Source organism: Panulirus ornatus, chromosome 69 (assembly GCF_036320965.1).
Source record: "Panulirus ornatus isolate Po-2019 chromosome 69, ASM3632096v1, whole genome shotgun sequence".
Classification (NCBI taxonomy): Eukaryota; Metazoa; Arthropoda; class Malacostraca; order Decapoda; family Palinuridae; genus Panulirus; species Panulirus ornatus.
In genome coordinates, this window is record NC_092292.1 from 20,386,473 (window position 1) to 20,410,474 (window position 24,002).

At 44.8% G+C, this 24,002-nt stretch overlaps 1 protein-coding gene across 3 annotated transcripts in view; it reads right to left on the reverse strand.

Annotated features, from left to right (window-relative positions):
• The window catches only part of LOC139747631 (uncharacterized), a 117,177-nt gene that overhangs the window by 81,543 nt on the left and 11,632 nt on the right, over window positions 1-24,002 (reverse strand). The gene's annotated exons all lie outside the window — the stretch shown is intronic.

Below are 24,002 nucleotides of genomic sequence, written 5' to 3' on the forward strand. Positions count from 1 at the left end.
TCTCTCTCTCTCTCTCTCTCTCTCTCTCTCTCTCTCTCTCTCTTCTCTCTCTCTCTCTCTCTCTCTCTCTCTCTCTCTCTCTCTCTCATATACAAAAGATATACATTCATTTGTGTTTAAAGTAGGGACGGTTTGTCGTAGGAAATCAGTTGATGCATCGACCGAGGAACAAGACATCTCCAGTCCCTCTTGTGGCACATCACTTTTCTAAGTGTCGCAAGAGCCGCCTGTGTAAGGAGTTGGTCAGAACCTTTGCACAACCACACGACGTGACGTCTGTAGGCACTAAGACATTCTCTAACAACGAGTGTTCAAGTTCCACCGGCCAGCCACTCATGATTTTAGGATGGTGAGAGCTGGCTGGTGGCAGGAAGAAGGTTAACATGGGGTCTCTTTCATTGTTCAAGAGGTCCTCTGGCTCGAACGCAGCCGAGCAGAAAAACGAAAAACCTGTTGAACTTTGTATCTTGAGAAATATGTATTCAACATTGTTTACCACCTGTCGATGAGGCAAGCGATTCCCTTGCTCTGTGATGCAGGTTTGAATCTTGTTCAGAACCACGGTATAGCTCAAGGAAATTCCATTTCGTTATTAACTTGATAATAGGAATTGGAATAGTTTTGCATGCGTTGCCACTGATATCACTGAATGATTTCTGGGATTTTTTTGAATCAAATTTGCTCGGAAGTTTCGTTTGGTGGTGTTGCTGGAAAGATTTATTTGGTGTCGCTGAAGCAGTTTCGCTTGGGATGTTGTTTGTGGTCACCTCTGGAGGTGTTTCAAATGGGTGTTGCCAGGTTAATACTGAGGGTGTTGCTAGAAGTTGTTGTCGGAGGTAATGCAGTGGTGGGGGTACTTCTACGTGTTACTGGACGTCTCATTGTAACTCTTAGAAGAATATCATTTCCCTCTCACTTTACCGCTTACATACATCGTTTTGCTTCTATACTTTACCGCTACCATATTGGAATGCTAGCAAATTACAGGCGCTAGATTACATAATGCAACGCACGACTCAGTCCTGGCAACAGATACAGTCAGATATGGTGAATACAGGAATAGCCACTCGAATATAGTGACCATCACTCGGATGTAGCGTGACCTACTCAGGTGGAGTCAACGAAAGTCATATGTTGTCACGATCAGTCAGTTATATTGCTCATCGATCGAACACAGGTACACTGAATATGCCACCAGTCACATACAGTAACCACCAGTTAGGCACAGCGACCACCAGTTAGGCACAGCGACCACCAGTTAGGTATAGCGACCACCAGTTAGGCACAGCGACCACCAGTTAGGTATAGCGACCACCAGTTAGGCACAGCGACCACCAGTTAGGCACAGAGACCACCAGCCGGGCACATCGAGGTCAGTTTGGTCATCGCCGCCCCTTCCTCTGGTCTCAAGTGACGGCTACCCAACCCGCACCACTGCCTGCCTGCCAAACCCAGCTATCTGCGTCGCTCTCAGGGAACACATGATCCCAGGGCACATTTGATCCCATGACACACTCCCAGAGGCTCGTTTGCAAAGAACACTCCCAGGGTAGGGTTCTTCAGGGTGTTCTCAGCGAACATTTCTCACAGATGGTGACAATAGTAGTGATTCTCTCAGCTGGCGTCTCCTATGGAGTGGTTCTGATAACAGTTTGTCAAGCGAGGGATTCTAACTTTTCTCTGGTAGTGACGGTGGTCCTCGTGGCAGATGGTGCAGATAATGGTTCTCATTCTTCCAACAGCTGGTGACAGTGATTCTTGGAACAGCTGGTGATGGACACTTTCCTAAACGTGTGTTGCTTGTTAGAGGAAATTGTTCTGATGTACAGCGATTTGATGCAGCATTCTGTGGAGTATCACATAAGTATCCTCAAAATTGTAACAGATGACATTCTTGAAAATTAGTTTTAATTCTTGAACCAATTTAGGTTGCGCGCGCGCGCGCGCGCGCGCGCGTGTGTGTGTGTGTGTGTGTGTGTGTGTGTGTAAAAACTATGACGTGATACTAACTGGTAGGAACTTGGAGGTGCATGTTGGTTTTGGAATATTTAGATTAATATTCAATTTGACCCGTTTCCCTGAGCCATATATAGAAATGAGTAATTCACACTATCACCTCTTTACTAACACCATGATAACCCTTTTGAGGAGCACCCATATCACCCTCCACGTCCTGGTGGAGTATTCATCAATCATATTCAATAACTACCGGAGCCGCCAAGGTGCGTTAATACGATCCTTCACTGAGCACGTAGATACATGAATATATCAAGTAAGAATAATACATAATCCAGTCGAGGATATTCCCTTGTTTGGCCTTCATATTTTCAGAGGTTACAGGGCAAAGGTCACAGACGTTATGGCAACAAGGAATAGTGTACTTAGCAGAGCAGTTCTGGGCCGCTGGCAGATTGCCTCACAAAACCGGGTATCAGGCAAAGTGTCGTGCGGAGCCGAGACGTTATGCTGCTCAATAAGAAAAATCTTGCATTTTTAGGTAACTTGGTAGAACAATAGAGAAGGAAGTGAGTTGACAGTGAAAGAGAAAGTAAGACACAATCCACAGAAAGAGAGAAAAAGTGAAGGGAAAGTCTTTAGCAATGTTTTCTTCGTATAGTTAATCATCACCAGGAGTCAGGCTGCGGACGTGAAAGTACTAGTACTCGACATCTGTATAGGAACGCGGTCTACGAAAAAAACCACGGCGGTACGTGACAAGGAAGGCGAAAAATGGGAGACAAATCTACACAGTTTCAGAGAACAATATGTGTGTTTTTGTTCGTGTTAATTTTCTGGATTGCCTTTTCAATTCCGAAAAAATTACTTCGTACATGACCTCGATCTCGACATCCTGCACACTGCTGGTTGCGACCAGAGGTGCTCCTTCATTATCTGGTGATGCCGTCACTTATGCCTGCCACAGCTTCAGTCCTGACATTATTCTCAACCAGATTCTACTTCCCGTTCTATGATGATTCACGTCTCTATACATTCTTCCGTCGAAGCTTTTAAGTATTTCCCTCATCTGAGAATAACTTTGTTCAGTCGCTGTTCATCAGAAGCAGGTTTATTCAGCTCATTGTTCATTAAATCATACGTGATAGTAAGTGGGTTTGTTTCTAGCTTCTCTCTGAAATGTTCAAAACATGGCTGAAGGGAGATTGCTCGGTAAATCCATGATATTTGGATGATGTGAACATTATCTCTAATGAGAGGTAATCTTCCCTCGAAACTTCAAGGATACACGTTTTTTGCCTTTCATATTAGATGTGTACGATACAATGATTTGACCCCGATTTTGGTGTATTTTCTTTTATTTGTTTTAGGAGATTCAAGGCGAGATGATTTCTTGAGTGTGACAACGCAGTCCTGTCATAAACATATTTTCATGACATCTGATCCAAGAGAACTATCAATGATGGTCAAAAATTAAGAGTTCATGTTAAATAAGACCATTGCAACGTCGTGATAAATGAGTCTACATGTAGGCAACGCCATGGAACATTCGCTGTATGAGGCTTTCTCCTCACTTTCTTCGAATCACAGTTAACAAGGAGGGTAAGGGATGGTGTCGTAGGTTACCACTGAGAACAGTGGACAGTGACTCCAATCAGGTATGCGCAAAGGGAGTGGTTCCTCTGTGTGTACACTCGCAGGTGTATTGTGGGGTGCTGTTCACGTATCTTCCATCTGCTTGATTATAATACCAAACTCTAATACTTGATACAACTCGGATCTTGTTAGAGTATTTACACTGCTGAAAATAAAGTTTCTGCTTCAGATGGGTCATTCTCGATGGTCCTTACCACACCTCCCGATTGCACTAATCTTCCTCTTCTTAAGCCACATTAGGATCATGAAAGCAATTTCCTGTGGCTTTGCTCTAACCTCAATTTCATCCCAGGTACAATCCCACTTCGAGTCTCCCTTCATCCCCATGAACACGTCGGGCTTGGATAGGGTAGTGATCATGGACCAAACTGTTGATATGATTTGATAACTGTTGCAAACAACTACACAGGTTGTCATGCTTCCCGAGTTAAATAGTGTATTTCAGTAATTCGTTGTAACAGTTAACGTAGACATGTCGCAACGGAAGAACGACGTGCGCACGCTTTGGACAGTCAGCATCAAAGCAATTTCCATCTCGACCAATCACAGCAAAGAGCTGGCCTGAATCAATTTCCAAGCTGCACGTATCACGTGCCTGAGGTTTATAATACGTCCTTCCAGTGTTTACGTTTGGCCGCGTCAGCTGTTCCATCACCAGAGAACCTGTGGCGACCAGTTCTACAGGTAATCAGCTCAGAGACCACAACTATGCCAAACGTGCTCCAGTCACTTCAATGTTCATCCTGACGACTCAACAGACGCTTGTCGTTTTTAATCATTTTGGAGATGAATACTTCTACAACTGCCCTGGTTCATAGCGTACTTGTAACTCTCCCGTGTCGACAGACCCAATTCTTCCCCTTTCTAGATGTTGACAGCTTCTCCTCTCCCCTTTCCTAGGTGTCGACACCTTCTTGTCTATCCCTTCCTGGGTGTCGACAGCCTCTTGTCTACCCTTCTCTTTGTGTCGACAACTTCGCATCTACCCCTCCCTGTGTGTCGACAACTTCGTGGCTGTCTGACCACAGCGTTACATAAGGAGTAACGCTGGTGTTGCCCAAGAGCTGCGACGTCCAATCCGCTCTTCCCGGAAGCCCCAGGGAAGGTGGCCATCCTGTCTCCCTTACGGAGGAGCTGACATGTGTTGGTGGAAAAGGAAAGGGAAGCGATATCTGGAAAGGATTCAGAGATGAAAAGTGATGAAGGAAAAACAGCGTAAGTGAGGTAGGGAAGAGTATGGGGTAGGAGAGAGGATGAGGATGAGGTAAGTTGAAGTGTAGGAGTGATGAAAACCCCCAGCGGCCGATAGCGGCACCACTGCCTTACGGCCTTGATGAGAGGCTCAGTTGGTCACACGAGTGATGATTCATCTTGTTATATCATACTTGTACACATGATATCAACCATTTTATACACGATAGCACAAGTATTTGTTTACCAAATGACGTCCTAGCTTCGTATCTTCGATGTATATCAACTGACTGTTATATGTCTTTCCTGTGTCTCCCCTGATGATGTGATTATTACACGAAAGTGCACTTGGGAACTTTTCGTGTTTCGTTTTCCCCGTGGACTCATAGGAATATATATATATATATATATATATATATATATATATATATATATATATATATATATATATATATATATATATATATATATATATATATGCAACTGGTAAAGTTTGGCAGGATGAGAACTTGTATCATGCAGGTTATAAACAACATTCAAGAGGAAGCCACTGCAACCTTGGAACTCTTCCATAAATTTTAGGATGATGATGGCTCGGTTGCACCCAACTTGGATCAGAATCTTTGTCCTGCTTTTTCTCTTGCTGCTCCGGGGTTAACAGCGGAAGTGCCTCTTTCTGTTTTCATTAAAATTGAGATTTTATTCATGGACAACAGTAGTAATTCGATGCAACTCGTCCCTCTTCCGTGTTCCACAGAGGCACGTGTTACCACCACTCTGAGGTGCCAGTGTTGCCTCCCCTGGTTGTGTTTCCTGAACAGCTTCTGTTATCAAGCTGGAGACTCGATCTTTACCTGAAGGGCCTCCTGGTGGATAAGATGATCGAGATTCTGAAACTTCGCTGAGGGAGTCGACTGGTTCCTCACTCGTTAGTTATGTTGATAATAGTTACTAAAGTGCCCAGATCCGGTTAACAGTTCTGCAAAGTCTGGTCTGAGAGGAAGGCTTTCTCTAATAATACATCCTCAGTCGCCTTTCAGTCTCGCCGCCTCTGGATACCCTGTCTCGTCTACTTTCACTCCCTTGTTGGTATACTGTATCTCGCTAATTTCCTCCCACCGCAGAGGCTCCTCCTAAATACCTTTCCCCTTCGAGCTGGACTCTCTCTCTCTCTCTCTCTCTCTCTCTCTCTCTCTCTCTCTCTCTCTCTCTCTCTCTCTCTCTCTCTCTCTCTCTCTTCACCATTCCCTTCCCTGCCTCTCACTGACCACAGGCCGCTTACCAGCTGCCTGAACCTGGCTCCACCTTACGTCATCATTTTCTACTTGTCCTTTCGCCACGCTGCGTCACACGACGCACTCACCATCATTACGTGATCCTTATTTAATGACGAGCAGTACGTTGTAGCCTGAATACCAGTGCTTTACGACAGATATCCATAGTTACATCATGGATACCTTACTACAGAAAGTCCAGTTGATTAGCAATCAAGAGGAAGGCAGAATGATCATTAATCGACATCAGTCAGAGAGAGCGATTGGCCAGCAAAGTTGATGAGGGCAGTGGAACACGCAAGTGTGTTACTGTGGCTCGTCAGCTAACGCATTGTGGTGTCCATGAAGAGCCTGGGAAGACAGCACGTGGTCCAGGTTGGAAGAACTCCCATCAGCCAGGGGCTGCATTCTGAATGAAGTGAATTATGTTCTTCAGCGATTATGATATAGATAACAGTGTCTCATAATGCCTCATCGATGACGTATCTGGGATGAACCGGTCTGCAGTACATCCTCACCTACACAGCTAAGGAGACGAGCGTATATGAGCGATGCAAACGATGTTGCAAGACGAGAATACATCAGGAAATTGGTCAGGTGGCCAGGAGGGGCACACGTGGGGCCGCAGCTTGGCGGGGCGGCGGTGCGTCCGCTCGTTGTAAGTCCTCGCCGCAAGACCTTGAAGTCGGCCATACACCGCTGACCGCACCACCACACCACCACCACCACCACCATTGCCGTCACGCCCGCTCGGCTGTTCATGTACCCTCCTTCCCTCTCACTAGCCTAGTATTGACGGACCCCCCTTCACAAACCATGCTGCTGACGAACCCCCCCTCACAAACCATGCTGCTAACGGACCCCCTCACAAACTACGCTGCTAACGGATCCCCACCCTCAATAACCATGCTGCTGACGGACCTCCCTCACTAACCTTGCTGCTGACGGACCTCCTTCACAAACCATTCTGCTGACGGGCCACCCTCACTAACCTTGCTGCTGACGGGCCACCCTCCACTTTTAATCCAGCAGGAATTTTTTGTTTTGTTTAATATGGTGGTTAGAGGAAAGGAAAAAAGGGATGGAACAGGGATAAGGAATAGTTTGAAATGGATGAGAGCTGAGGTGTGTATGGGCGCATGATACAGGTTTGCTGATGTATGTGGGTGATTTTCTGGAAGCGTGTTTTTGGCGCCTTAGTCATTTGGTGCCGACGACCTTACGAGCCGCGCCTCTCACGGGTTCCCCCTACCTCCTTTCCCTTGCCAGTCCTTCTGCTAACGTTCTCCTCCCCTCCGTCACACTCCTTAATGGTGATAGGCCTTCCTCCCTCCTCCCTCACACCCGTCACGCTGCTGAGTGCCTCCGCCCCCGCACCATTTCCCTTCTTAACACCATCGCTATACCCATCCCTCACTGTTCCTTCCCTCACCACTCTTTCTCTCCGCGTGTCTAGAGTGCATGTGAGACTTACATGTTATGAGTGCATGTGGTGTAGAGAGTAAGGAAGGAACTTCGATGAACCAGCAGATATAAATGCGAATACCTGGGTGTACCGGCAGGTGTAGGTGTAGGAAAGACCTGGGTGTATCGGCAGGTGTAAGTGTTGGTGTAGGGAGGAGAGAAGGAACCTGGGTTTACCAGCAGCTGTGGGTGCAGGGAGGAGGGGAGTCATCTGGGGATACAAGAACGCGAGGGAATAAGTGAAGTGTATAAACTTGATTATGGTGTGTAATCCCATCTGTGTTTCCAGCCTACACCCAGCCACTGCGTGCACCAGAGCGAACCCAACTCCTTGTATGTTCAGACGTCCTGTGCACCAGAGCGTGTGCACCTCCCTGTATGTTCAGGGATCCTGTGCACCAACCGTGTTGGTGTATCCAGTATGTGCACCTGGCGCCCGCATATGAGGTCTGACCACTAAGTGTTCACAGGAAGTATATAACAAGTAGTGTGGGCTCAAGGTTACCCTGGGAGTGTCACACTACTCTCCCTGCGGACCAGAGGTGTTACACTACTCTCCCTGCGGACCAGAGGTGTTACACTACTCTCCTTTGCAGACCCCGAGTGTTGCACTATTCTCCCTAACAAACCCTGGGTGTTACATTACTTTCCCTGCAGAGCGCGTGTGCAGTACACTCCCTGCAGATCGTAAGTGCGATACACATACATCCAGTATCCACATTTTCTTCCACGTATGATCTCATGTGTACACATGCCTCCTCAATCAGTCCTTACTCCCTCCTTCTCCGCTTCCCATATGCGTCTGTCTAAAGAACACGCTCATATACACTTGGTCAACACCCTCTTTAACATCTATGTTCCTCAGTAATGCAAAATTACATTGTCTGTGTAACATATCAAGTTTCGTAACAGTGCAGTGTCTTCGGGCCAAATACATCAACATTGAAATCCGAATTACACAAACTCTCATTATATATCTTCAACCCTGAGACTAGACTAACCATTTCAGAAGAAAAGAACTTTCTCAAACTTCTTAGATACCTTCTTAGAAGTTCTCAAAACTTACAATTTGTCAAACTAGCAGAAAAAATGTAAAGAAAATAATTTTCGGCTCAAAGTTTATATCACAGAAATTCTGGGGTGTTCAGACTCTGTCAATTCGTGAGATTTTCCTTTATGTTGGTCACATTTTGAATCAAATCCAAATTATACTTCGCATACGTTTCTGCCAACATTATCCTGCATAGTCCACTGCTCCTTCCTTACATACGTCCTGCATTGTCTCTGTGGTGTCCTCTCTGTAATCTACAGTAAAGACATCACCATTTTTTTTTCTTTCACGATAATTTGATTTAAATTCATTTCTTTTGCTGTCGGTTAATATGTTTCTTTTTCGATAAACTTTGCATGAGATGATGATGTTTGTTATCTGTATGTACAACAGATCCATCCATCACCTGTGGATGGGAATAATGACGGTAAACAGAGAGATGGTGTCAGATTATTACTATATATATCATCAGCTTTGTCAACACATCTTGATGTGGTTTCCTCTGATCATCTGTCTCCATTCAGGATTCGATGGTATTAAGGTTTACATGCGGTAAATTACTATCATCCATTGCATGATCGTCCGCCCATGACGTCATATTTCCCGACGAATGTGTTATATTTGGAGGTATATCCGTGCGAGTGTATGTGATATATATCAATATTCTTACCGATTATATCAGGACCCTATTTTGAATTACAGTAATGGATATATTCTATATCCCCCCAAAAAGAACCTTTATGTTCGAGAAAGAAAGGCAAAGACAACTTGCTCTTCTATTTTACGAAAATAATTCAGACTTATAGCAAACATAGGAGTCTAATTTCATACAAGTGCCAGTGAATACTTGACACAGTTAAGGCCAGGAGTGGGTGACGCACAGGCAGACAGACATCACGTGTGGGCAGGCAGGCAGGAGGGAGTGGTAGGTGCGGACACCAGATGTCTGGACACAGGTGGAGTCAGAGAAGCTCAACGACTCACAATTGTACACAATACCAGAACCACGAGATGACAAGAGGCTCGGGAGGATATAAGTTAAGTAGCTATAATGGTCATTATATTCGGTCAAGTACACACCCAGGCACTCACACAAGCATACATACACACCCAGGCACTCACACAGGCTTGCATACAGACCCAGGCACTCACACAAGCATACATACACACCCAGGCACTCACACAAGCATACATACACACTCAGGCACTCACACAAGCATACATACACACCCAGGCACTCACACAAGCATACATACACACCCAGGCACTCACACAAGCATACATACACACCCAGGCACTCACACAAGCAGACATACACACCCAGGCAGGCACACATGCACACACACTTACACACAGACACATACATGGATGTAACAAACAAACCTAGACATGCAAAAGCAAACTGAAAACTTCGCGGGTGCTCTGAGAGGCACAAGATGATATATCACAAACACACAGGAAGTATCAGACGCAAGCAGTCACTCATACAATTGCAAGAGCATTACAGTGTGTACAGATGCAGCACAGTGCAAGAAAGTCTGCAAACTCGTACCCACACATACGCACATCCTCAGACACTGTGTGTGAGGGACTTGGGAGATGACATCGACCTTATCCTGTCGCCAGAATCCCACATTAGACTAGTTAAGGAGACAAACTGCCTGCTGGAAAATATCAGAACAACATTAAAATATCTGGATAAGGAGACATTTAGCAAGCTGGTCATAGCCTACATCAGCCAAAACTAGAATATATTTCTCAATTTTGTTTATCGCGCTTAAAGAAGTATCAGGAATTATTAGAATTGTCCAAAGGAAAGCAGCAAAAATGATACATGAACTAAAAGAGACGAGAAAGGCAAGAGACCTTCCATTTATCCACCACAGAGGAAAGAAGAATGGATGGTGACCTGATCAAAACCTCTGAGTATTCAAACCAGCTTGATGACGTAGATGATGAGTATTTTTTCGAACAAGATACAGAAATTTACCTTTACAGTACAAGTGTACTGGATGAATGGAATAATCTGAGTCATGAGCCTGTGAATGTAGTCAGCATACAACAGTTCAGAAAGATGTATGATGGCAGAAACTTCAGAATTCGGATTCCTACGAACACAGAACTCCTTCCCTGTAGAACACACACACACACACACACACACACACACACACACACACACACACACACACACACACACACACACATGCAGGCAGCCAGGCAACCACACAAGCAATGGCCGCCCGAAAGAACATGACGGATGGCGAGAGGCAACATAAAAGAAGATTGATCCTTCATTTCCAGTAACAAGGACAGGATCCCTGGCCTCCTTCCTCGCCAAACGTCAGCCAAACTATCCCACTATGTAGGTCACTCTAACCATATGGGATGGCGGGATAATCACACCAAAACGATAAGTTTCTTAACCTACATATCGAAGTTTACTGTCAACCAGCGAAATTTTATATCCACATACTAGCTAACCAATCAGAGAGATTCTAATACAGAAGATTTTCGAAGCCTGTAGAGTCATGTCATCACACCAGAGATATCGAGTTATCACTGAGAAAATAAGAAATGAACGTGTCGAATTTTCCGGCCAAAACTATATATTTTTGATGGTCTATTGCAAGGCTTTTGCGACAGTATATCAGAGCTAACAGCAGATGGCATCTAGCTGGCCTCTGGCAACCTCGGTGGAGGGCAATTATGAACTGTAATGGGTTTATTGGTTGAGACAGGTGCTTCCTCTAGCGGCTGTGTCCACCCTCTGTCACCCCACCACTTGCGAGAGTTACCTCACTAAGACGAATACTTTAAAATGATTGAGGAACTGAGAAACAACCCCAAGAAAACGCCCACCTCCAACTGTTATTTGATAATGATAATAAAAGTTATTGGTGTGAGCCTCTCCCCTCCTACCCACACCACCAACTACCATCAGAATTAACAGCTACATAGTTCCTGCTTAGCGCCCCCGCAGCTGACGACAAGAATAGTAGCGAGCTACTAAACTGGAGCAACTAGGCCAGTTCAGCCACGTCTCTTCCCCCTGGTGGTATGTGAAGGTCACACGTAGTAGCATAGTAGAAATGAAATGTCATTTTGATGTAGATCTTCCTTAAGATGCTGATAGTCTGCTGAATTTCAGTGACTTTCAAGATCCAATTTCTGAGCTCAGTGTTAAATAGAAATTAGTTATTCAACAATTTTTAGGTTTGAGTATCTGATTGTAATTTATACAGCTAAGCCTCCTGAATATATATATATATATATATATATATATATATAGGATACATAGAGAACTACATCAAGTTTGGCTCTTGCTAAATATTGATTATCATTTGAATAAACTGGTCTTCAAATTTCACCAGGTCACTAGGGTCATAACCCAGGAGGTCACTCATGAACCAAGGAAAGAGCGAGCCTTGAGAGCCCTTCATCTGAGCTTCTGTTGCTTTGATGCAGAGGAAATACACGACGACTGTAACTTGTCGCCAAAGTTTTCCTAACGTTTTGACATAATTATGAAACCTGGGCAAAAAAGGAAACTAAAAATCTGAAATTGTTAAAGAGACTGTGAGTCGAAGTTCTCTCACGGGAGAGGCCAGATCTCCTTGGCGAACAGCATCTGCAACAAGAAAGCTAATGCCTCAGACAGCAGCATCTGTGGGAAGGATTCATAAAATGAGGCCAAAGGCTTTTAGGAAGCAGCATCTAGATGATAAGGGGAGACACCACGAATGAGCGTTTATATGAGGAAATTAGTGATTAATGTCTACAAGAAATGATCACAGAAGGCAACTTACAGGAACGATGTAGATGTTACGGTCTACGAGAACAGATTAGAAAAGAACATCGACAATAGAACATAAGAGATCAGAGTCTACAGGAAGGGATCTGAGGAAAGTATGTGCAAGAGGAGATCGTAAGTCAGAATACAAATGATGAGAGATCAACGCCAATGAGAAGAGACTTTTGTTGTATCACGTACAAAGGAGGATCATAATAGAGCGTCTTCAGGAACAGGTCAGAGGTCAAGAGGAAAGACCAGGGAGAGCGTCAACAAGAAACTGGTGAGCGGGTCTGGTGGGTCACAAAAAGCAAGCTTTGCCGCCCACCACTACCTAAGAACAAAGACGGGGTGGGCGGACCACCTCCCACAAGGATGACCCGGGAAGGGAAACGTAACGAGGCGAATCTGGCAGTGTGTACCTCGCTCAGGAGAAGCGACTCTGTACCTCTTTGTACCTGCGGTAACGTAAAACTTGGTGAAGCCTGTACTGTCCCGCTTGGTATGATATCAGATAATTACCTACAGTGTGGTACTACCAGGTATCCCCTAGTATTACACCACTTGGCAACCCGCTGCACCGCTTAGTGATTCCAGGTATTCTACTGCCTCGCGACTCTCAGTACCGTGTCACTTGGTGACTCCCAGTGATGGTACTCTGCTACTGTGTAAGTTCAACAACAAACGCCTTGACTCCTCCGGTACGTACCGGTACCGTACCATTAGAAACACTGATACCAGATCACCTACTAGAAACCTGAGGTTCCACTTTAACGCATGATAACCTCTCGCTAATACGCTCCTCTGATACGTCATACGTGAAATGCGAAAGCTTTCATTGATGGTGATAAATGTGGACAATTGCCACACCCTGGGCGCCTGCTTCTGAACCATTACTGGCTCTATCCACCTAACCTTCTGTCTATTCTTTCTGGACTATCTTTGCATTTCTTTTGTTCTCTTTGATTTATGCTTTGTCTATCCAGCTGTTCGTTTACCATTTCTATCTTTATCTGTATATGTGAGTTAGATTATATATTAGACAATATAACTAAATGCATTAGGAGTCAAACCCACGTGCTGCCGTCATACCTATTATTCCCTTACTCTCAGATGCCATAAAGTCGTTTTCATGGTTGCAATGATTTTTCCTCGTCTGTTCGTAATGACCTCTGGCACAGTGTGGCGTGGGTAGGGGGTGGGGGTTATCATGGTGGGTTGGGTGGTAGATGGTGAGAGAGTTCGAGTGAGGGAGGTCATCGGGGTCAACAAGAATGCATTTTTGCTGGTGGACGAGGTGACGGCGAACCAGGGGAGGGAGAGACAATTGTTGCAACCTGATGTTCTCTGCTTTAATTGTTATTCTGGTGATGATCTAAGTGAAGCAAGCTGTGTGTGTTTGTGTGTGTGTATACCAAAGAAAACGACGCCTGTGTCCGTAATCACACCATTTAAAGAAGAGACAACTACACTGAATAACTTTCTAAGATTTTCACAGAGAGAAACCATGATGTAAATATGGTGAGAGCAAAACAAGACAGAAGGTTAATCTAACGTACCGTGGAACTGTCATCATACGTAAGGGTTATGATATAGTACTGAAAGGGTTGATTCATCACCCTTACGGGGTTAAGGCAGCATAATAAAAGGGTTCAACCAACATAATCAAAGGGTTAAACCACATCATCAAGGGTCCTCTTCAACATATCCCAGGGGGTTAAACCAACATACTCCCGTGTTGATTAAACCAGTATCCATCCAGATTATTTGTCACAAAAAAGAGCACTTATGAATCTCTGAGTTTCTCTCCGCTCTATGAACCCAGTCTCCTGGTCCACTCTAAGCTGTTAGACTTGTGTTATGCCTTAATTAATTCGGTGTTTTGTTTGGCGATGTAGGTCAGCGTTCGGGCACATCCACTCCTCAACCAGGGTGCTTGGTCCGTGAGTGTGTGTGTGTGTGTGTGTGTGTGTGTGTGTGTGTGTGTTTGTGTTTTTTTTTTTTTTTTGTGTGTGTGTGTGTGTGTGTAACTCAGTGACATATACATATGTACGCTCATACCTCAGGGAATAACGGAAGCACACCACATAGTCAAGGTAAACACGCCCATCGGATCCACAACTGTGACGAGCACAATACATAATTCATGTGTCTGAGTGTCCAGAATCAGAACAACTGAATGTCTCTGCAGTAAAAAACAAGTTTCATGTGCCAACAGGCAGAAGAGACTGTATGTATCCGCAGTCAGGACGGGATGTATGTGTCGTGAGTGAGAGATATAAGGCTGTCTGTGTCCAGAGTCAGGGCAGGATGGGTGGTCTTGGGGAGCGTGATGTAACTATCGAGGACATGTCACTTTGGTCCAGGAAATGTCGGATATGAGAATGTTATTTCTCTGGACATCCTTCGCACGTCTCAAAACATGACGTCTTGCCTGGTTAACATCCCTCAGTAATTTATATCTCAGTGTTTAAGGCAGATTCTAACCTTATTTGCTATCCTGTGTCTAACTATAAAGATTTATGATCTGACGTATCATGACTATACTTAAGTAGATAACTTTGTTACCCCCAGTTATCTCAACATAGGAAACGTAGACTAGTAGATGATGCAAAACGAATATGCAGATCTAACTGATCTGAACTACAGTACCGGAGGACAAAATGTAAGATCTACAAAAAATAAGTGAATGAAGTTATCGCTCAAAATCTTGGCAGTCGTCAGTCTATCTTACAGTCTCGACGGTTTAGTAAAAAGACAATAACAGTCTAGATCTTCAGAGGGACCAGCATGCTCCTGGCATCCCCCTGGAGGATATTAGGTTTTCCTTGCCTCCATTCCACGCCCTCCACACCATCACCCGAGACTAATTTTCACTTTCTCTCCCCTACGTTCAGGATTATACTCTCCCCGTCACCGCCATCTCACCTTACCCCCTATACATTTCCAGCCACTCACTTTCCCCTCTCCTAAACTCATCTCTCTTAACTTCCTCCCAACTCCAGTCCTACTATTTACCTCCTCCCGTTTCATACCTTCCTCCTTTCTCCCTGAAGACCCTACACCGTTGGTCTCTCCCCCTCGAACCTTTCACTGTCCAAGCCTCCTGCACCTCAGCTCGACTATTGTCTTGTTCTTGATTTAGATTTCATTACCGACACAGCATCTTGCGACACCAACCAGCGACCTCATCAGATGAGTGTTATGTAAACAACAACACAAAACATGACAACTGGAGCCATAGTGTTGCCAACTTGGAGGTCAACTGTTACAGTGACGGTGGTGGTGATCACCGGGTCGCTGGAGGTCAATCACCAGGCAGTGCATGAGGTTACTGAGGGACATGGGAGGATTGCACAAGGACTTGGGTCGAGAAGTTACTGGGTCTGAAGCCGAAGGTGCCACAGTCGCAACGCGTTAAGTACAAGTATGTCCCACACTGCGATCACAGATGGAGGATCCAACACCGGACCAGAGATGGAGCACCACAGATGTGAAAAATTTGAAAACGACATAGAATCTCCCACAGATGCATTCAAATGTACATTTTGAATAGATTTTCTTAACGTTCAGAAGTTCTTGCACAACTGCCTCAACAAACTTGATTAGGACAGTTGTGAGGACGTAATCACGAACATAAGTTTGAGGCCTATGATAATGTCCTTCTCTGTGGCACACTTTGGTTGCTTTCTCAAGGCACGTAACAACAGTGGGTATCAATGCGGACCTCTGTAAGTGAAGGAAATAGATACAAGGCGAGAACAATTACGTAGTATGGCGACAGAGGCTGGTTAAGGGGTGGGGGGGACAAGGGGAGGAAGGGGTGAGTGATGGGGGTAAGGAAGTGGAGAATGTGAGATGGAGGGAGTTGGGGGAAAGGGGGTGTTACCGCGGACCGAGTTACACAAGTCCCCCCCCAACGTCCACAAACCCACAGAGACAAGTCTTTTTTCTGAGTTTAGTCTATGTTGTTGTGGTCTGCATGACGGAGGAGCACACTCACTACGTTCTCTTCGATGCTTAACGTATTTGCTTAAGCCGATCACAGCTTTCCTTGTCTGGCTGGGAAGCCAGGTGCTACACTTATTGTATCACTCTTGCACTGAGAACTGTGCGCGTTAGCGCTGACGAATTACGAGAGAGAGAGAGAGAGAGAGAGAGAGAGAGAGAGAGAGAGAGAGAGAGAGAGAGAGAGAGAGAGAGAGAGAGAGAGAGAGAGAGAACCTGTTCATCTTGAGGATCAGCAGTTACGTAATTTTCCAATCAGGCATCCAACACTCGACCAGCAAATGCCGGTATAGGGCTTCGCTGATGCACCGAAGATAAGAAGTTGGAAAACTCACAAGTCTGATAGAGAAATCATGTTGGCAGGACGTCGGGTGAAAGCAGAGAGTGGGAGTTGCTTGTGCATTGCCGTCATACTTAGCTTTGTCCCAAGTGGGTTCCAGCATCAAGCTGAGGATCCAATTCCTGTGTAAATATTCGAGAGGAAAAAAGAGACACGTGTCAAAATCATGGTTGTTGTGCTCAAGATGGATTTATTTAGATTCAAGGGTTGAGTATATCCCATCCCCCTGTCGCCTACTCTTCCTACTGAATAATCCATACCCGTGAAAAATGCACATGCGGTGTCCTCCTAGTGTGGTCTTGGAAAGAAAACAGACAACTGGCACAATCTGAACTGACTCCAATTTAGGTCCAGAACTGCCGCTTCATTGCTCACTAAACCCGTTGTGGAGGTGGCAGAACAGGACCGCTCGGAGGCATCCTTGCGAAGCCTCCCTCCTCACCACACGACCTGTGGAAGCCCCACTGTTCCAGGCTGAGCCGGTGGGTGGCGCTGAGGATGCGGACAAGTGACCGAGACAACGGCAGGTTAAAGAGAAGCAAAAACCTAAGGGAGGTGAGGAGAGAGAGAGAGAGAGAGAGAGAGAGAGAGAGAGAGAGAGAGAGAGAGAGAGAGAGAGAGAGAGAGAGAGAGAGAGAGAGAGAGAGAGAGAGAGAGCGCACAAGAGAAATGACTAAATTACAGAAAAGAAGGAAGAATAAAGAAGAAAATAACACAAGACAGAGAAGCTGTGAGAAGAAAAAATGAAACGTAAACATTCCTAACAGATGTCCACGTGATAAATGAACACGAATCATACGCTTCGTCTCAGACTCCAGAATGTATAAACCTTTTCTGTAATACAGAAAAACAAACTGGCGAAAATATATGAAAATTAAGAGAGAATAGGTAAGGTGTGATACTTCAGAAATCGAGACAAAGAGTGAGGTGGGAGAGTGTATGAGGCAACAGAACAGAGAAATGATGCCAAAAAAAATAATACATGATGAACAAGATTTTAGGTAGAATGACCGAAAGCAAATGAGATGACAGAAAATGGGTGAGATAACAGTAAAACGAGTGAAAGAATATGGGTTGTAGGACGCAAAATAAATCATAAAAGAAAATGGGAGGAATAATTCGTACGACATCAGGATCAGTCAGATTACGAAATATGAGATAAGTGAAACCTCTGAGATGAGACACATGATGAGATAAGAAAAAAATAAATGACACATTGGACGCAGAGCACGATGACAGGGGACGGTGAGTCAACAGAAAACAGATGAGACAACAACAAAAACTTTGGCAACGAAAAACGGATCCGATAAAACAGGTTGACAGAAAACGTCTTATGCATCACAAGATGTGAGATGATTACATAGTGAGGCAGAAAACGAGGAAGATGGAAAGCAACAGATAAGTTGGAAGCTTAATAAAAACGTCTGACGCGAGAATATGATCATTTAATCAACAGAAGATAATCAAAGGCAACAGTGAACGGCCAGAAGCCACAGATAACGGGTTGAGGCAACAGAAAACAGGGATCGAAAAACCATGAAGGACTGACAGGGTTTCCTCGTGTGACATCGTGACCTGTGGTATTGTGCGGGTCGCTTCCTGCCACGTGCCACGTGACCCTCCTAACACACCAGCAGCCTCCGACCGGAACTGCTAATCTTTACGGCACACTCGAGGGAAGCCACCGACGACTCCCTTAAACACAGCCACTTCCGCCACCCTCACTCCCGTGGGATGAACCATATCTACGCTCTTCCTGGCAGGTCTGGAGGTGGTTCAGGAGAGATGATGGGAAGCTAACGCGAGAGCACGTACTTCACGACGAAGTAACTTCATTGGAATACGAAGAAAATCGAGCAGCAACGGAACACTGGGTTTGTTTGCGAAGCCGTTTGTGACGGGGGAAGAGGTCAGACTCAGAGATTAGTGTGGTAAGAGTAGGAAAACATATATATAACAAAGACAAATAGATGTCAACTTTACAAATGATTAAGGAGGTGCAAATAGTGACAGTCGTGGACATGATGAGAAGCATTTGTCAACACTTTTCTCAGAGAGGTTTATGACTGGAGGCGCATGTGAACACAGGGGTTATCAACCACGCACAGCCAGATCAACACGTACAGGAACACACGGAAAAATACACACGGAAGATACAAGTATGGACTCATACATGGGTACGTATATACAGGAAGGTAAAGGAAAATATGCACGTGCAAAGACAAACAAATAAACATATACTCAGGAACAAGCAAATACCTATATCCACGTAGCAGAACACACACACACACACACACACACACACACACACACACACACACACACACACACATGAGTCATACAAGATCATCTTACAGTCATGAGTTATTATTAAAAGTCTTCCCATACCTCATCCTCCTCATCTCCCACGGTGCAATGAGCACCTCAGGTGAAGGACCTGGGGTGTTTGATGCACCATGACTGTCCACAGACCGTGAAGACAATATGAGAACAGCATAGTGTCTCCTGTTATTAAGAAAGATAACAATTATCATACTTTTTGTATTACTTCATTTCACTACTTCACACTCAATTCTTTTTAATAGAACTATATTTGTACTGATGGACAGACGCTTCTCATGGGAAACGAGAAATAAAAGTTTATATCATCGTTTCTCCTGTGAATTTTAAACAGACAATCGAGAGGTTTCATTATGGTTGATAAGACTAGTCGCATCCTGAGGATTTCCTACCCTAATGCTGCTGCCATATAGGAAGTTCTTCCGTTATAACTGGCGGTCAACGACCAGCAGCATATCTCCTCTACTTCCTACTGATGCTTTCTCGTGTGTGCATACCTGGGTATGTGTGTGCATACCTGGGTATGTGTGTGCATACCTGGGTATGTGTGTGCATACCTGGGTATGTGTGTGCATACCTGGGTATGTGTGTGCATACCTGGGTATGTGTGTGTATACCTGGGTATGTGTGTGCATACCTGGGTATGTGTGTGCATACCTGGGTATGTGTGTGCATACCTGGGTATGTGTGTGCATACCTGGGTATGTGTGTGAATGCAGATGCGTTTGTGCGATTATGAATTTGACTGAGTATCTTTGTCTATAAACTTGATAACTTGCCAGGGAACTATGCAGGTAATTATGTGCACATGACTTCTATATTCGACGCAGTTTGCGTTCCCAGGCAACTGTAAACTGTGGTCTATACCTTCTCTCACGTACCACATTAATTACATATTCATACTGCACCTTCTAACACAAAGATACGTATAAATGTTGTGAAAATGTATGTAGCAAATGAGCTTCCAAGGCCGCTTTCTCCATTATCCGACCTGGATTTAACAACCACGTACTCATAAACAAACCAGGGATGCAACCCGGAAAACCGGATGTAGCAAGCGACATCCCGTTTCCCTTTTGTGGATTTTGCTAACGGAGAGCAGGCAGGACTTGGCCAAGTGACCCTTATGGCTATATCAAGACTCTTGGTTGTCAGCTACTTCGGCACTTCCAATCTTTTATGGCTTAAACCATTCACTTGACTTGCTTGTTTTTCTTCTCATTTTGTGTACATTGATAACAAAAGTCTCAGTAACACATTGACTTTGTACACTGTAAAAAATGATAAAAAAAAAAATGAAGAAGTAGTCTCAATTATTTGGGGTTCATCTCGCCAGTGCGTGATTTACATATTCCACACTAAAAGAATTTTTGAAGGTAGATTTACACGCTGAAATCTCACATCTTACACTTTCAACCTGAACAGAGCGTTAGGGACGAACTGAACAAAGAAAACAGCCAGATTAGAGTCAGTTCTAAGTTGTATATAAGCTTGCGAAAGTGAAGTACGTCAGTGACATCCAACATAACGGTGTTTGTTCACCGAATATTAAGGAGCGGTGATGTCTGTCTTGGTCTCTGACTCCGTTAGCGACATTCTTGACGAAACTCTGTGAGAGGAAATGCCACAGAGTCATCCGTGTCCTCCCTCCGGACATTTAGGGTTTATCTTTGACCTCTCGCTAGTCCGTTCGTGTTCACTGACCTCCTTGACCCCCCACTCCCCTTCGCTGTACAAATCCTCTACTTTACAACACGACAACGTCATGAACTGATACTAAAACAGATGTTGTTTTAGAATCAATGATCCATGTCATTGATAAGGAGGTTGTGCGTTAATACTATAACCAGAGGTTCATGAGTTGTGAAGACAAAGGCAAGTATGTCTTCATACTCGCCGAGAAGTTGCTGAAGAGGAACCCCAGGTCCGTTGCTTCTCACCTACACCCTCATACCGGTTCTTGGCACGACCTACATGTTTCACCACCACCCGATTCCTCTGAAATCATATGCGAGACGTGAGGCCTTATAAGTGAGAAATGAAGAAGTTTTTTGGGGAGGCAAAAGTTCATGTATCTGACGGATCTCTAGTGTCACCTGTCCCCAGACTCCGCCTCACACGGATACCCGTAAATCATATAGATGACGTCACAGATGCATGACGTCGTGGTGGTGGGTTGACGTCACACAGGTGCGGCAGGTGAATGGCTGTTGTATCTGTGGAACATCCCGGAAACATGATACAGAGGTGAAAGGCATTTTTTCTCCATGATATCATCCAGAAATGATTTGTCTTGATAGAAACTTTACTGCAGATAAGTTTGTTTACAAATGATAAAGAGTAAATACTTCACAACCGGTACCTCAGGCGTCACACACAGCCTTCTGCTGAACCCCAACGAAGGTTATAAGAGGCGCACAGCCAGTTATGTACACACATAACAGCGCTCACAGCTACGTAGATTCTCTCTCTCTCTCTCTCTCTCTCTCTCTCTCTCTCTCTCTCTCTCTCTCTCTCTCTCTCTCTCTAACTCACCTCAAACATTTAGGCACAAACAAGATTCTACTGAAGGGATACAGTTAAGAGAACAATCATGTTCGTTATACCATGATAAAATGGTTTCCAACAAGCTCTGCCAAAGATCCAAGGTAATACTCACACTAACTCGTATAACAACACCCAGCTGGGTTTCTCTTCCCTCCCCTCACACACCTACTGTACCGCCCGTCATTGTAACTAACAACCTCTTCAGGTTATTCCTCGTTGATCTTTTAATCTCTAGTCTCGTCTAGTGTTCCTGTACTCTTCATATTTCAACTTTATCCGTAAATCCCTTTTCTATATTTTACCCCAAACTCTGCTTTCCTCCTACTTCCCTCAGCCCATGTGCAGGTAACCAGTGGTGATGCCAACAGTGGCCTCCTCAGTGGTTTTATCTGTAGCACCAGTAGTGGCGCCATCAGCAGTGCCAGCTCGTCCTCTCGCACGCAGATTGTTCCACGGTTTTAGGTTGGGTGGGAGGCAACGAGAATCCTCAACACCTGGCCTTGGCTCTCTCGCACACCTCACACTGCAGTCCTTGGACCTCTCACACAACAATCCTTCTTTTCTCACACTACAGTCATCGGCTCTGTCATGCTACAGTCCTTGGTTCCCTCACGCTACTGTCACAGGACCTCTCACACTATAGTCCTTGGCTCTGACACAATGGGTCCTGTTGGCGTCAACTTTTTGGCCCACTGTAATCGTTGTTTTTCAGAATGGTTGGACTGATGGGAACATATTTTGAGGACAATGGTGAAGCAATGGTTTCTCCGGAGAACTGATCAGGGAAGAGACAGGATAATGGTAGCCCGCATTGATTCTTCAAACCAATATGTACAACAAAAGCACTTTTGTGTGAATTCACAGAGGAATAGTTAAGAAGCGACGAGCGAATATATCCTTACGTCATTATCGTCGCCAAGGACATATGATATCACTACACCCTCCTTGGACAGAGAAGAGATATCTTCTTGCCCTCACATTAACGACATCTACAGTGACAGCATAAACGTACTTTCCACCCTTCGTGTCCCCGGACACATCTGGAATGTCCTGATCGCACATTGTGATGTCCAAGACGTACCCAATGTCTCTTCGTCCATGGGATAACACGGGCGTACACCCATCAAAAACAACCGTCCCTACAATTTTGTGTTAGACAATATGGCACAACGGATGAAGGATTTTGACAAATGCTGTAAGGTCTTGCCTCACAGTGGTCTCCCTGCTTTCCCTATGTATGTTTCTCAATGTGAGTAAAACAAACGTATACAATGTAGAGTGTACTGTTTGAAACAGTTATAATGTATTTTATCTAATCTTCATCTCAAGCGTAGTTACTATACAAAGTAGCAACCATAATCATTAAGAAATGCTTGTCTCATCCACGCTTACCAACCCTAAGGAGACAACAGGGGTTCTAGCGTTCATTTTGAAATCCATCGGACTCATCCGTAAAGATGATTCATTTGTTGGGTGTACACGACATCCTGGTCTTTGTCTTAAGACATTAGAATTTCGCCTTCTGTGACCCATGACTTTAAGATGGTGATCTCCATACTCACACTAACCTACCGCTTCTCAGGTAGACTTCTGTCCCTCGCTAATCCCAGACCTTAACTAGGCGAGGGCTTCCGCTGTAACTACAAACCTCTCCTCACAGTACAGACAGTTGTTTATAATCTAGACTAACAAATGTAGTTAAAACTTTTACGCACACTCCAGGCGTACGCAGTGTCCTGAACGCCACGTAGAGTCTGGGTCTTCACGTAGAAGCCAGAGTCGCGGTCAGAGCTCAGCACTCCTTGTATAGTTCAGATCTGTAGATAGAATTCAGACCTTTGCTTAGACTGCAGACTTCCATACGGAGTTTGGATATCGACTTAGTGTTCAAACATCCATGTAAGGTCTATTCTTCATAGAAAATACGAATTTACACATTCGTTGAGTCTGAACCGTCACATGGAGGTCAGAACTTCAGGTATAAGGTAAACCTTCACTTTCGGCCCAGACCACCACGATGTATCGATACTTCTTTGTGGTGTCTCATACCATCTTCTTGACTCAGGATCCCTTCCTATGGGGTTTCCATACGGCTTATGAAGCCGGTAACGTCCACCAGGTGGGAGCACAGGTAATGAAATGTGGTCATGTAAAGTTGGTGTGTTTGTGTAGAGAGCAAATGGGAATCGGGGAATACATGTTCAGTTTCTTCAGCGTCTCTGACCATCACACGATCCAAACCTCTAGGTAGAGTCCCTGCTGGTCGCTGGAGACTTCTCGTTCAGACGGATGTTGGGACGCGGTGTAGCCTCAGGCCATCACCTATTTCCGGCCTGCCCCTCCCTCCCTGGCTCACAGCGGACCTTCAGCGACCGATATTTCCTG